The sequence below is a fragment of the Electrona antarctica genome, assembly GCF_951216825.1.
Source record: "Electrona antarctica genome assembly, chromosome: 6".
NCBI classification, from domain to species: domain Eukaryota; kingdom Metazoa; phylum Chordata; class Actinopteri; order Myctophiformes; family Myctophidae; genus Electrona; species Electrona antarctica.
Genome location: NC_136811.1, coordinates 40285450 through 40298650, shown reverse-complemented (window position 1 = coordinate 40298650; position 13201 = coordinate 40285450). Strand labels below are relative to the sequence as shown.

At 39.4% G+C, this 13201-nt stretch overlaps 1 protein-coding gene across 1 annotated transcript in view; it reads left to right on the top strand.

Moving 5' to 3' along the window:
- cblc (Cbl proto-oncogene C, E3 ubiquitin protein ligase) overlaps positions 1-12136 on the top strand; it is a 36342-nt gene extending 24206 nt beyond the window's left edge. Inside the window, exon 14 of the transcript XR_013790194.1 lies at positions 12115-12136. The gene's annotated coding sequence lies outside the window, so the exon portion shown is untranslated. The remainder of the gene's footprint in view (positions 1-12114) is intronic.
- The last annotated feature ends 1065 nt before the right edge of the window (positions 12137-13201 follow it).

Sequence of the window (13201 nt, the reverse complement as noted above, 5' to 3'; positions counted from 1 at the left end):
CTCATTGAACTCAGACTGGCAAAGTACTTTATGCCATACATCTTGTTGGCAAAATATGTCTCATTGTTCTCCCCTGTCACCACTACACCATTTTGACGAGGGTTGCCCCAAGTATAAGTACCTGTTTACAGATGACAGGTAGAAATGGTAAACAACCCACAAGAAAATACTGTTGAAGATGACATGCAACAGCTAGGATTTCTGAACAAATCAGTCCCTCAAGCTCACCATCACTCTCAGTTTCATTGGCATCATTAACAAAGCTCCTCTGCTTGGTCATCTGCAACTGGATATTGGGGTTCTGATCCAGCAACTGAAAAGTCACCTGCTTCCATGCGCAGGGCCATTCCAGCTGGTCATCGTTCTCACCGGACACCAAACGCACAAACAGTCCGATGTAAGTCCAGAGCAGTACTGCTACAACCTGGTATGCATAGCCTTCACTGGAATACTGCTTTGGGCTATACAAGAAGGTATTGTAGGGACTGGTGGACCAAACCTGCTCAAAGTCATTCATCTGCCAGGTCACATGAGGACACTCGGTCTCGGAGAGGTTGATGTCGTCTATGGAGAAGCCTCCTGGAGATTTACAGGTACCACCTGCTCCTTTCTGTGCCTGAAACTCCACTTGGAAGGTCTTGCTGGCATTTAGAGGAACATGGTGGAGCTGCCAATGAGCTGTTGGTGAACCTGGAGGAAGGATTTCCATAATAATAAAGGTTGTGATTGCAATATAATATTTGAACAATTTAAGACTGAGGACGATTCCGTCCGTCCGACCATACCAGTGATCTGTCCCATGAGACGTAGTTTTCCTGTAGAGTCCCACTGGTCCTGGAACTCTCTGATCCAGATGTTGAGCTGGTCTGATGGTCTCCCGCTGTGGTAGTAGTAGAACTGGAGACACTGGACATGACACGTCCTGCTGGGACTCATCCTCATGGTCTGCATCCAGATGGAATCTCCTTCCATGCCAGAGGCTGTGCTAGCATGCATGAAGTAACCTGCATAATGGAACAATGTTTCTCAAACTTTTACATTTCAAGGTCTTCCCTTAACTCTGGAACCAAATGGACAGCAATTGTTTTTGATAGCGCATCAGTGAGCTGGATGCAATCCTACCTGGAAGGGAGAGAACAGATGGTGGAGGTGGACGTAACACTGTTTTTATGAAACAAACACTATGCAGATAGAAAGAGGATAATTCAAGCTTTTCGTACAGCTGCAATGTTGGTGAGTTTGATGGTGTTTAATACAATTAGATAGGACGTTTCTGTTTGGATGAATGGGCTGTCAATGGGAAGTTGCACCAGTTAGCACCTTGCTGGCAGCGGTGTGCATAAGGTCAATTAAGCTAAGCAGATTTCACGCAGCTTTTTTCATCTCACTGACTCACTCACTTCACAGAAGTTCACACACTAGCTAGCACCCAACTGTACTGAAGCTGATTCTAGTTTCTGTTCTATTCTAATGCTCTGATATTAGACAGCCCATATGGGTATTTGGACAAAAAGTGTCACTGCATCTTTTGAGACGCAGGAGCTTAATTTTGAATGACAAAGTGTTTACTGCTGTGTTTTGCGTTTGAGTTATATTCTGTGAAAAGAGATTCAAGTCTTAGTGCCTTTTCTGGTTTTATACTCTTTAGCAAATTTTGTATTGACCTCTACTTTCCTTGTACCCATTCTGCAAACTGTTAATACAATTTCCAATCAATCAATCAATCAATCAATCAATCAATCAATCAATCAACCAACCAACCAATCAATCAATCAATCAATCAATCAATCAATCAATCCGTATGTTGTCATAAAACATTGCAGGCCTTTTGCTCCAACCATGTGTTATATGCAAATGAAAATGTTGACAAGGCTAATTGTATAAAATAAAGTAGAAAATACTGTATATTATTTGCTTTATTTATTATTATTATTCTCTATAAACAATACAAATTGGATTATAATTTGGCATGCAATTTAGCTGTGCAACAATTAATTGAAATAAATAATTTAGTTGATCTTTTTTTTTTTTTTTTAGACAGTTAAAATAGCAGGTGCAAGCTCACAGTGCATCACGATGAAACTTGTAGAGCTTGTGGATGAGCAATTTTCGCAGTTGACTGTTGCGTGACAATAAATAAAATGTGGCTCAAGTGGTCAATCAGACGAATGGATTTCATTGATTGTAAAACATCTATTAGATTTTTTTTCACTTAAAATTTCTGATACATAAAAAACAATATATAAAACAAAATATGGCACAAGATTATTCAGTTTATCAAAAGGGTAATGGACTAAGAGAATAAGACAATGGAATCAAACAGAGATACTACTATGGGTTAGCATCAGCTGAATTGTAAAAACGTACCACTGACACTAGGTAGGTTAGTGTGGTCAGAGCTCGGACCCCCAGCAGCAGATGTCTCCCACTCCCAGCGTCCATGTGAACTCAAACAGCGACTCATTCCACAGTCATATTCCTCGGTCATATGAGAAAAACCGCAGTACATTTTAAATGCAATGGTTGAATCTGTAGGCATTAGAGCAAAGAATAGAAGACAATTAGGTTGGTCTGACCAAATAAAAACATCACAAAGGCCTGTAGCAATTACTTTATATATATAGTCTGCAGGAATGAATTTAGCAAAAGTTAACATCCAAAATGTTATTTGAGAATGTCTCAAAATAGCTCTAAAGCAGTACAAGTACAAGAGATCCAACACTAATTATGCTATAACTAGATAACCGAGGAATGATGGGAAATGAGACTGTATATGTTCCCTAGATTAGAACACTGTTTCTCAACCAGTGGTCCACCTGCCACTAGTGGTCCATGCTAAAATAAAGATAGATTCTTTATCCCTACATGTCTTTGCCTTTTTTACTATTTTGGGGGAAAAAAGTAATCTTTCAAATAGTCGATCTACAAGCTCACAACGTGTTGATGTAGATCGGCTAGTTGAACAACTTTAAAGAGGAAGTGCCACAATTTTTGTATTTTTCCAGTTTTTCATGTGTCTATGTGCAATGGTGTATTAACTTTGTATTTAGGGTTACTTCCTGGAGGCTGAATCCTTGACAGTCAAACGGGCCAATGAAATAAACAGTAATATAGTGACATCACACTATCAGCCCCTCCCTTAACCCCTCCCCCTTTATCATACAACTACAGCTGTGGGTGCGGCTTCAGTTCAGGCGGATCACCACCCATCACCACCCACCAGGCAAACCAGGCCTACTTAATGAACTGGTGGGCGTGCCCACATAAAAACGACATTTTAACAAATACTGTACACTTTTTTGAAAAAATTATACCAACTTATATAACAATAAGTCCTGATGATCATATTTGTTTTTCAAAATAGTAATACAAAAAAAGACGAGGGATAAGGGGTGCGATTGTGGCAGTATGGGTGTGTCTCCCACAAAGGTATATATACCTTTGTAGTTGTACCTTAAATGTATTAAAGAAAACATGTTTAAATAATATGGTCCTTACTGCAGTGATAGAGTCGGTTCAGCTTCAGCACGTCGCTGGAGCTCATTTCCAAACGTTGACCAATCACATTCTGAAACTCTGGGTCTTTGGTGATAATAGTGGGCCCATTGCCATTTGTGAAAGCATACTGACTATAGTGCATCACTGAGTAGTAGTCATAAGAGACTCCCTGGGTGCTGCTTCTGTTTTCACTTAGTTTAGCAAAATTATGCAGTTTACCTAGATGAGACACAAATCCATCGTCACACCATAAGATAATTACAGAAACATTAAAATTATCAGTGTTCTTTTAACTCCAAAGAGTGTAGCTATAGTCTTCGGAAATCGAAATTAACACTAGATTCTACTGTGTAGCAAAATGTGAGAGTAATGAAAATGAACTTTAGATGTTAATAAAACCTTCTTTGATGTTAGTATTATTGATGGTCACGTAGTCATCTCGGTCATGTCTGGACTGTTCATGATAAAAGCCCAGAGCATGGAGAAACTCGTGTTCAGTAATGGATGTTGTATCACATCCTGGCCCAAGACTGAGCGGCTGTCCATCTTCACCAAAGCCTGATTGCCCAATGTAGGACCAACATCTGAACAGGGAAACAAAAAAACATTTAAATTCCACCTGCATTCACATCACCAGAAAGTAGCCAGAAAGTTAATTAAACTTATTATTATGGCCATCTGTTCACCATGTTATATTGAAGGAAGGAAGGAAGGAAGGAAGGACGGACGGACGGACGGACGGACGGACGGACGGACGGACGGACGGACGGACGGACGGACGGACAGACAGACAGACAGACAGACAGACAGACAGACATTGATACATTGATGGATAAAACCTACCCAGGTGACGTCTGGACAGAAATGTAGTTATCTTCAGAGTCCCTGGGCTTGAAATCAATGCATGACTTCAGTCTGAATTGTTCAAAGGCTCTCAGGCAGACCCCCTTGGAATTCATGTCTTAATTGGTCCATTAGATGGTGTCATGGTTGTGCAGTAGAGGTGGACGGTCATATCATGCAGGGTTAAAATGAGTCAAATGTCAGGAATCTCTTTTACGCTGATTGCTTTGACTTACCAATAGTGGTGTGTTGTGTCATCATTAAGTCACATCCAGTCAAATCTGATTCAAATCTGATTTATTTCTCAAATCTGATTCAAATCTGATTTATTTCTCAAATCTGATCTTTTGGCCCGACCGTTCACACTGCATTTGCAAGTGACCAGATCGGATCTGTCACAGATCTGTGTGTTCAGACTGGCAGCCAAATCTAGCCTGAATCTAGCCTGAATCAGATCTGTGCCACATCAAGATTGAAATCTGATTCGTTTAAATGAGTCTAAATGCAGACAGGTCACATACTGTACAATTCACATAGAATCAGATTTTTTCCAATGTGACTTGAGCCACATTCAGAGGTGGTTTAAAATCTGATTCAAATCTGATTTCAGGAGATCTGTCTCAGTCTGAATGCAACAACCTGATCTAAATCGGATTCCATGTGACTTCTTTTTAGCAAAAGGCCGATGCACACCTCAAGGCTATTGACAGGTGCGTAGGGCAATAAAGCATACTTAAAAGGGTATCTTTGAAAAACAAAGAAGGGTCCCGCACACTGTCAGAAAACTTGCCAAAAATGTTGCTCTTTATTCATGTGACTTCTTGACATAAACAAATCAGATTCCAATCTGGGCGTGGCACTGATCTGATTCAGGCTAGATTTGGCTGCCAGTTCAGGTGAATGACTGCATCTCTTTACGTTTAAGATGTAGATAAGATGTACAAAACATAGTGTTGTGGCACACTATTGTAATGATCAAATGGTTACCTGCATGCTATTGGTTATGAAACCATATAATCTGTGATAAAGAATTAATCTCTGACTGAGAGTGTATATATTACAAAATAATAGTACATATCTGTATATGTAGTCAGCTTTGTATTTACCAAGGGTCTGTCTCAGAACATAGGGTACTGGGATTGGCCATTGTTGACTGATGGTGTTTCTCTGATATGTCTGAAATAAAGAAAAATAGTGTTTTTGTGTTTTATTACATTTAAATGGTATGTATTACTTTGTCTGTAGACTGTATACTACTGTTGTAGGCCTGGCTTTAGTGGCCTATACCACATTTAATTTGGACAATTCAATGGACAACAAAGTTTCCTTTATCTTATGTAACTTTAAAGTACTGTAATCTCACACACGCAATGTGCCAATTACCTCAAGTAAAAGCCTTTACTTAGTCCTCAGGGCAGGGGTCTACTAGGCCCCCTCCCTTGACCTAAAAAGCCAATCTACAACCTCAAAAGGCATCACGTTGCTATGCGTTGTTGTGAGGTTGTAGATATGGTATTTTCACCAAATGCTCACTGAATAGGGTACCAATTAAGTGTTTAAATTGTAGTGATTTTATGCAATATTAATCTCACCTCCCTGATGTCACCAAATGTTAAGTCTAAACCTGTAACGAGAACATAGAAAATGGATGACACCACCACACATAGTTCACTTCATTTGAATTCCATTTTGTTTAACAATTTGTTACCCTCGTTGATTTCAGTAATGTCCATGACATCGCCAATATCTAGAGCAACAGAGAGATGATACAACATTGTGAAACTGACAGAAACAACGGTATGTAACACTGAGCACCAGATAGATGCCGTAGGCTGACTGGAATAAAAATCCAAATAAAGCATGCATATTGGGCCTATTTAAACCCATTTCAACCCATTTCAACATGAATATAAGCTTACCATGGATTGTTTCAGGCTGAGGGAAAAAAAGATTTGATCAAATCAAAAATCAACGTTTGTCAGATTTATTGTGTCATATTGAGATTAATTAAAATATAGATTTATAAACAAAATACAGTTGAAAAATCATTCTAGATTTATATTATATATAAAAATGAGTCTGTCAGTTGTAGTGTCAGTCAATAAAGCAACTGCTACAAAGCACAAAATAGTAGAACTGACAGGCTATAGGTATTCTTTCTGAACTTATTAAGGTTAGGCTTATACTTTACGAACTTAAACAATTTACATGCTTATTTTGTAAATTCCTTTCCCGACTAGTGTATAAGAAATGGTACTCTTACCCTGGAGAATGATGAATAACACAGCACAAGAAGTATAAAAGTATTCATCCTTTTCACAGTCCCTTGGTCAGGCATATCTTTTATTATTACCGGTATTATTATTATTATTATTATTATTATTATTATTATTAATAGTAGTAGTAGTAGTAGTAGTAGTAGTAGTAGTAGTTATTTTAGTAATATTCTTTATCAAAAGTTATTTTGTAGTTCATTTTTGGATTTATTAAATTGAATTAAATTACATTTAATTAAAGGTTAATATTAGCATGTTGCAAGCCTGTATGTAGATTCATTTGTCTGTTGTTCAGCAGAATATTTAGGTCTGTGTGGTACAGTTCTGTACATCGTGCTTATAAGCAGTCTATTTCTGGATAGCCCAAACAGGTTTCAAACAACAGAGGAGGACATACCAAATGAGAATTGTCAAAAAATGTGTCCCTTTGTCAATCAATGCATAGTTTCAAAGGCATTATCCACTTGGTCTCAACTGTAATCAGATACTGTATGCATTTTTACTATAATACACCTTTTTTTTAAATCCCAATATCAAAACATATTTTACTTATTGAAGAGTAAAACTGTACCAACTAGGGTTGTTCCGATCCGATCGTGTGATTTGAAATTGGGGCCGATCACGTCATTTTAAAAATGATCTGAATCGATTCAGGACAAATGGACTACCCTAGTATCAATATTATATTCATATCATGATATGATGGATATTGTCTGTGATTCTGTGATTTTGTCTGTTGTGATATGGCATACCCTAAGTGTTTTTTGGGGAAAATCAAACGATCGGAATTGGATCGTGAACAAAAAAACTTGATTGGGACATCCCATCCTAGTACCAACATTCGGAAAACTACACAATCATGTATTTACTGAATATATATAATATAATACCAATGAACTCTCAGACTATCTGATGAACTGGGAACATCTGTCCAGAATTTCTCTAGGTTGGTACAGAAACTATTCCTATGTATTTGGGTCCCTAATCTCACATTTGGTGCAAAGAGGAGATTTTATGTCAGGGAAGAACTTATGTAACTATTGTCTTTGTGTAATGAAATGTGTGTTATTTTAAACACAATAATTCCATGATGCTGTATAATATAACTTTTACCCACAGTTCTGATGTTATTACTTGTCCATCAGATATTCCATCAGATATTTTGCTATTAAATTGTCCATTTAATTTAGCACTGGATGTTCATCAGTCGTGGGAAAATGTACAGAAATCAGCTGTAGATTTTGCAGCTTCAATTATTTGAGTTATACAGAAGGATAAAAGAGCTGAGAATTTCTATTCACTGTTGTTTAGGAATGTGTGAAGGCTGCATAATAGCTGTTGACAGATATACTGTAAGAGACTGTACAACAGAAAAGTCACATCATTGCAACAATACAGTAGGTGTGATGATAGGGGCTGTCATTTGTTTCAAAAGTTGCTGCCAGTGTACGGTTTGTTCTTTTGTAGAGATGAATGGACGAGTCACTGAACGGAACACTGAAGATGAAATAATTTACAATCTGGCCCTTGGGATCATGTGTGTCATGTGGCTGCATGTTACGACATGAATTAGATATACAAAAAAATAAAAAAATCAGTGGTGGTGGACCACTTCAGCCCTATATATATTTTGGCCATTTGAAATGTGGTTAAAGGCTCGATCTACAAGTTCACAATGTGTCACATTGTGAGCTTGTAGATCTGCGCTTTTCAAAACATAAAGAATCATATAGAAAGTATACTGTGCATAAAGAGTACTTTCTACTTTGAGAAATGTGCAGCTGACAGAGTTTTACCTTCGGAGATCTCTGAAGAACCTGTTTAACTGTCTAGACTAGAACAGTGCATTCTCAACCTTTTCAGGCTGTGACCCCGCAAAATAATCATATTGGAATTGGGAACCCCCCCCCCCCCACACACACACACACACACACACACTCTGATAAGCACTTGGAATTGTAGGCATTACATTTAGTTTGACTCGGTTCCACAGATAAATATCGTGAAAATAGACGATCTACAAGCTCACAACGCAGATAAGAGTCGTTGTGAGCCTGTAGATCTGTTATTTTCTTGACAATTGGGCCATTGTTTGGCCAGTTTGTAGTCAATGCAGTAATGTTGTCACTCCTTCTCGATTTAGATGGTTCAAAATGCAGCTACTAAAGGTTAGGCTTCTTCAAGTATCTCCAAATCCGACACTTTTTAGAAAGTCAGAGGAGAGAGGGGAAACTACATTTTGAAATGACAGAAATTGAAAAACTTTTTATTAGCCCGATGTTAGCAAGGGTCATATTTCAGATATATATCATATACTGACTAATATTGGTAACTCCTCCTATGACTCACTGAAGCAAGTATGGGAGGAGGATATTGGGGTGACATTTGACCCAGAAGAGTGGATCTTCATCTGTAACAAGATATTTCCTAAATGTACCTCTATAAACATCCATGAATTAAATTTCAAATTCTTTCACAGAACGTATTACACACCTCTCCGTCTTCATAATATGTTTCCCAACTCCTCAGAACTTTGCTTCAAGTGTCATTAGGAAGTAGTACTATTATGTCTTCTGGAAGTGTGATCTAATTCAGCAATACTGGAAGAAGGTCCATTTTCAAGGTTCTTAGTTTTACTCCCAGCCTATACTTATTGCATCATGACAGTGGTTTGGCCTTGGACCCTGACTCTACCCGTTTATTGTCTCCACCAGGCCGAAGGCATGGGGAGAGAGTATCTTTGTCTCCACCAGGCCGAAGGCATGGGGAGAGAGTATGTTTTGCACTCCGTCCGTCCGTCCGTGTGTGTGTCCGTCCATCCGTCCTTCCGTCTGTGAACAGCTAATCTCTGGCACCGTTAACCCGGTCGATGCCAAATTTTGCACACACACTCCCTTGATGCCAACGATGAACCTCTGCCCCAAAAATTCCAGAACGGCCTGTTATAGCGCCACCAGGAGGCCGCTTTATGCAAAACAAGTTTTTGGACAGTACACCTACATCACGCAAATTGGTACACAGTCTCTCTAGAGCCATTCAACAAAACGGGTCTTTCAGATTTCTCAGACTCCATCCTGATTGGCTAAGATTGGCTTCCAAAGTTCGCAGGAGTGCTCAGTTTCAAACAAAATGCTGCAAATCATGAACACATCGTGTGATTTCCGTGAAATTGTGCACGCACATTCCCACTAGGCCGAGGAGGAAATGCCACATGAATATTTTCAACTCGTTTCAGTAGTAGCCCGCTTTGTACCCGTCTTGTACAAATCGCCACAACTACTCAACGCAGCGTCCGATTGTGGTGAAACTGTGCATGCATATTCCCACTAGGCTTTGGAAGAAATGCCACTTGACAGTTTTCAAATCAGCCTCATGGTGGCGCTACAACAGGCCAAGCCGCGTCACACACACATGTTTATATTGCTCCTAAACATTTTGCCAAACATCACACACACACTCCTATCCTCCTGGTGGAGACCTGTGCCCAGAAGGGCACTTTTTCTAGTTTGCACTCCGTCCGTCCGTCCGTGTGTGTGTCCGTCCGTCCGTCCGTCCGTCCGTCCTTCCATCTGTGAACAGCTAATCTCCGGCACCGTTAACCCGGTCGATGCCAAATTTTGCACTCACACTCCCTGGATGCCAACGATGAACCTCTACCCCAAAATTTCCAGAACGGCCTGTTATAGCGCCACCAGGAGGCCACTTTGTGCAAAACAAGTTTTTGGACAGTACACCTACAGATTTTGTCCAAACATCACGCAAATTGGTACACAGTCTCTCTAGAGCCATTCAACGAAACGGGTCTTTCAGATTTCTCAGACTCCATCCTGATTGGCTAAGATTGGCTTCCAAAGTTCGCAGGAGTGCTCAGTTTCAAACAAAATGCTGCAAATCATGAACACATCGTGTGATTTCCGTGAAATTGTGCACGCACATTCCCACTAGGGTGACTAGGCCGAGGAAGAAATGCCAAATGAACATTTTCAACTAAGCCTCATGGTGGCGCTATAACTGGCCCAAAAGTGTTTTTACCTTAACTGCATGGATCTGTGGATAACTTTGTATGCCAACTCCCTAGAGGCCAAGGAAAAACCTTTGCCTGGAATTTTTCCACATCTGCTCTTTATAGCGCCACCAGGAGGCCAACATATGTAAAACACATTTTCTAATATATTACTCTTTCAGATTTTATCCAAATGTCACGCAAATCGGTACACATGCTCTTCATAGTCATGTGATCAAGACGGTTTGACGTTTGTTTGATTTCTCATAATCCACCCTCATTGGCTACGATTGGCTTCTAAACTTTTCAGGAGTAGCCCGCTTTGTACCCGTTTTGTACAAATCGCCACAACTACTCAACGCAGCGTCCGATTGTGGTGAAACTGTGCATGCATATTCCCACTAGGCTTTGGAAGAAATGCCACTTGATAGTTTTCAAATCAGCCTCATGGTAGCGCTACAACAGGCCAAGCCACGTCTCACACACACACACACACACACACACACACACACACACACACACACACACACACACACACACACACACACACACACACACACACACACACACACACACACACACACACACACACACACACACATTTATATTGCTCCTAAACATTTTGCCAAACATCACACACACACTCCTGTCCTCCTGGTGGAGACCTGTGCCCAGAAGGGCACTTTTTCTAGTTAGACATGTTGATGACAATTTCTGTTAATACAACCCAAGGACCCCCCCTCTTTTATTTGTATTTTCTTTCTTTTTTCACTTTTCTTCTTTACTTTTCTCTCTCTCTCTGTTTTTGTTTTTGTTATTATCCTAGTCAACGCTATATGTATAATGATGGTTGTGGATTCTGTTTGTTCTTTCCCTTTTGTTTTCTCCTCAGCTGTTTTATTTTTATTTTTAATGTTTTTAGTTATTCCTCTGGCGCTGATTTGAATGTTGTCTATATTTGTTTTGGCATACTACGGGCTGACCCAATGTTGGGACAGAAGTCACTTGATTTATGCACAACGTACTGTATGCTGTCAAAATGTAAAAAATCAATACAAATTATAAAACAAAATGCAGCTACTAGACTTTTAAATGTTTTTTTTTGTGGCTTTCGCCTTTATTTTATGGAGGGACAGACAGTAGGCTGACAGGAAATGGGGAGAGAGATGGGGGGAAGACATGCAGTAAAGGCCGTCGGGATCGGGAGTCGAACCCGCGGCACACTGCCAGACTGGATTACCAGCCAAGGTGCCTGGACCGCTGAGCCACGGCCCAGGCCAGCTACTAGACTTTTAAGTGTGGAACAAAGAAAAGACAGTACATCACGCTTGTTCTGGCTCTGGCATTGTTTGTTGTCCACAATTGTCCAGAATGGTTTGTTTTTAAAGCCCTACATGAAATAGCTTCTAGCCCACCCTAACTATTGTCTACTATAACTAAGACAATGGGAAAAAAAGACATGAAGGGAAGGGGGTCGGAAAAGACAGAATACAGAAAAGACATTCAAGTATTTCCTGTACTGCACTGTAAAATGTATATCTGTACTAAGGGGTTGGTTGATAAAGGTCAGGTGGATTATTTGGTTAGTCATACAGTATAGTTGCAGAATAAAGTTTACAACCCTAGAACACAATCACTAAACACGGGTATATTTTACCCAATGTCAAATATTCCATAAAAAATATTTCTCATCAAAATATATTGAAGTACAGCATGGTAACTTGAGCTACTCTTCTTTAATATTTCATCATGACTTTTCACAAAAAAACATATCGTGGAGGGGACAAAATCGGTGAAAAACGTGCATATATATTTTTTTAAATATTCCTGAAAAAGTTAAATGAAGTTGGGTCCACCCATTCCTAAGACATGTGAGAATGGTCCAATGAAGAAAAAAATAAAAAAGTCCATTGTGGGTGTATGGGATTCTTTCTCTATCACACTATCACTAAACACGGAACACCTGCCTGTAGAAAAAAACAGGGATGTGGGCAGGGAAACAAACCTACCTTCTATGATGTCACTGAGCATCATGAAGGTACTGAAAGACCCATCCACCTCAGACATCAGCAACATTATGAAAATACCAAAAATATAATCGTCCAGGTGAAAATCCCCCGTGCTTAGTATTCTAGGGATAATGAAGTCTGAGCTCTGTCCAGTGTTGTCTTGATAGTCAATACAGTCTGCGCTTGATAATAAAATCAGTCAAGTGAGTTGCTTTAGTGAAGATGCTTTAGTAATTAGGCGCTTCATCACTGGGCAGCAATAGCATACTTGCTCTGAATATGAAACTGTGGAAAAATGCTTATCATTATTTAATTGATACCTTAAAATATAAGCCACTCATAACGTTTGTTATTATGCATATTGCATAAATTGCAGCTGCGTTATTCCACAGAAAAGATAATGAGTGTTATGTGAGAATTAAATTCTCAAATAAATAACGGATCATTTCCATCATCACTAAGAAGCTTTCAGCAGTGATTTAGGCTACTACAGCTAGAACAAAGAAAAGACTGAGAAGTGAACAAATCACCACTTAAAGCAACTCTGTTACTAACAGATGCAACTAGAAAAA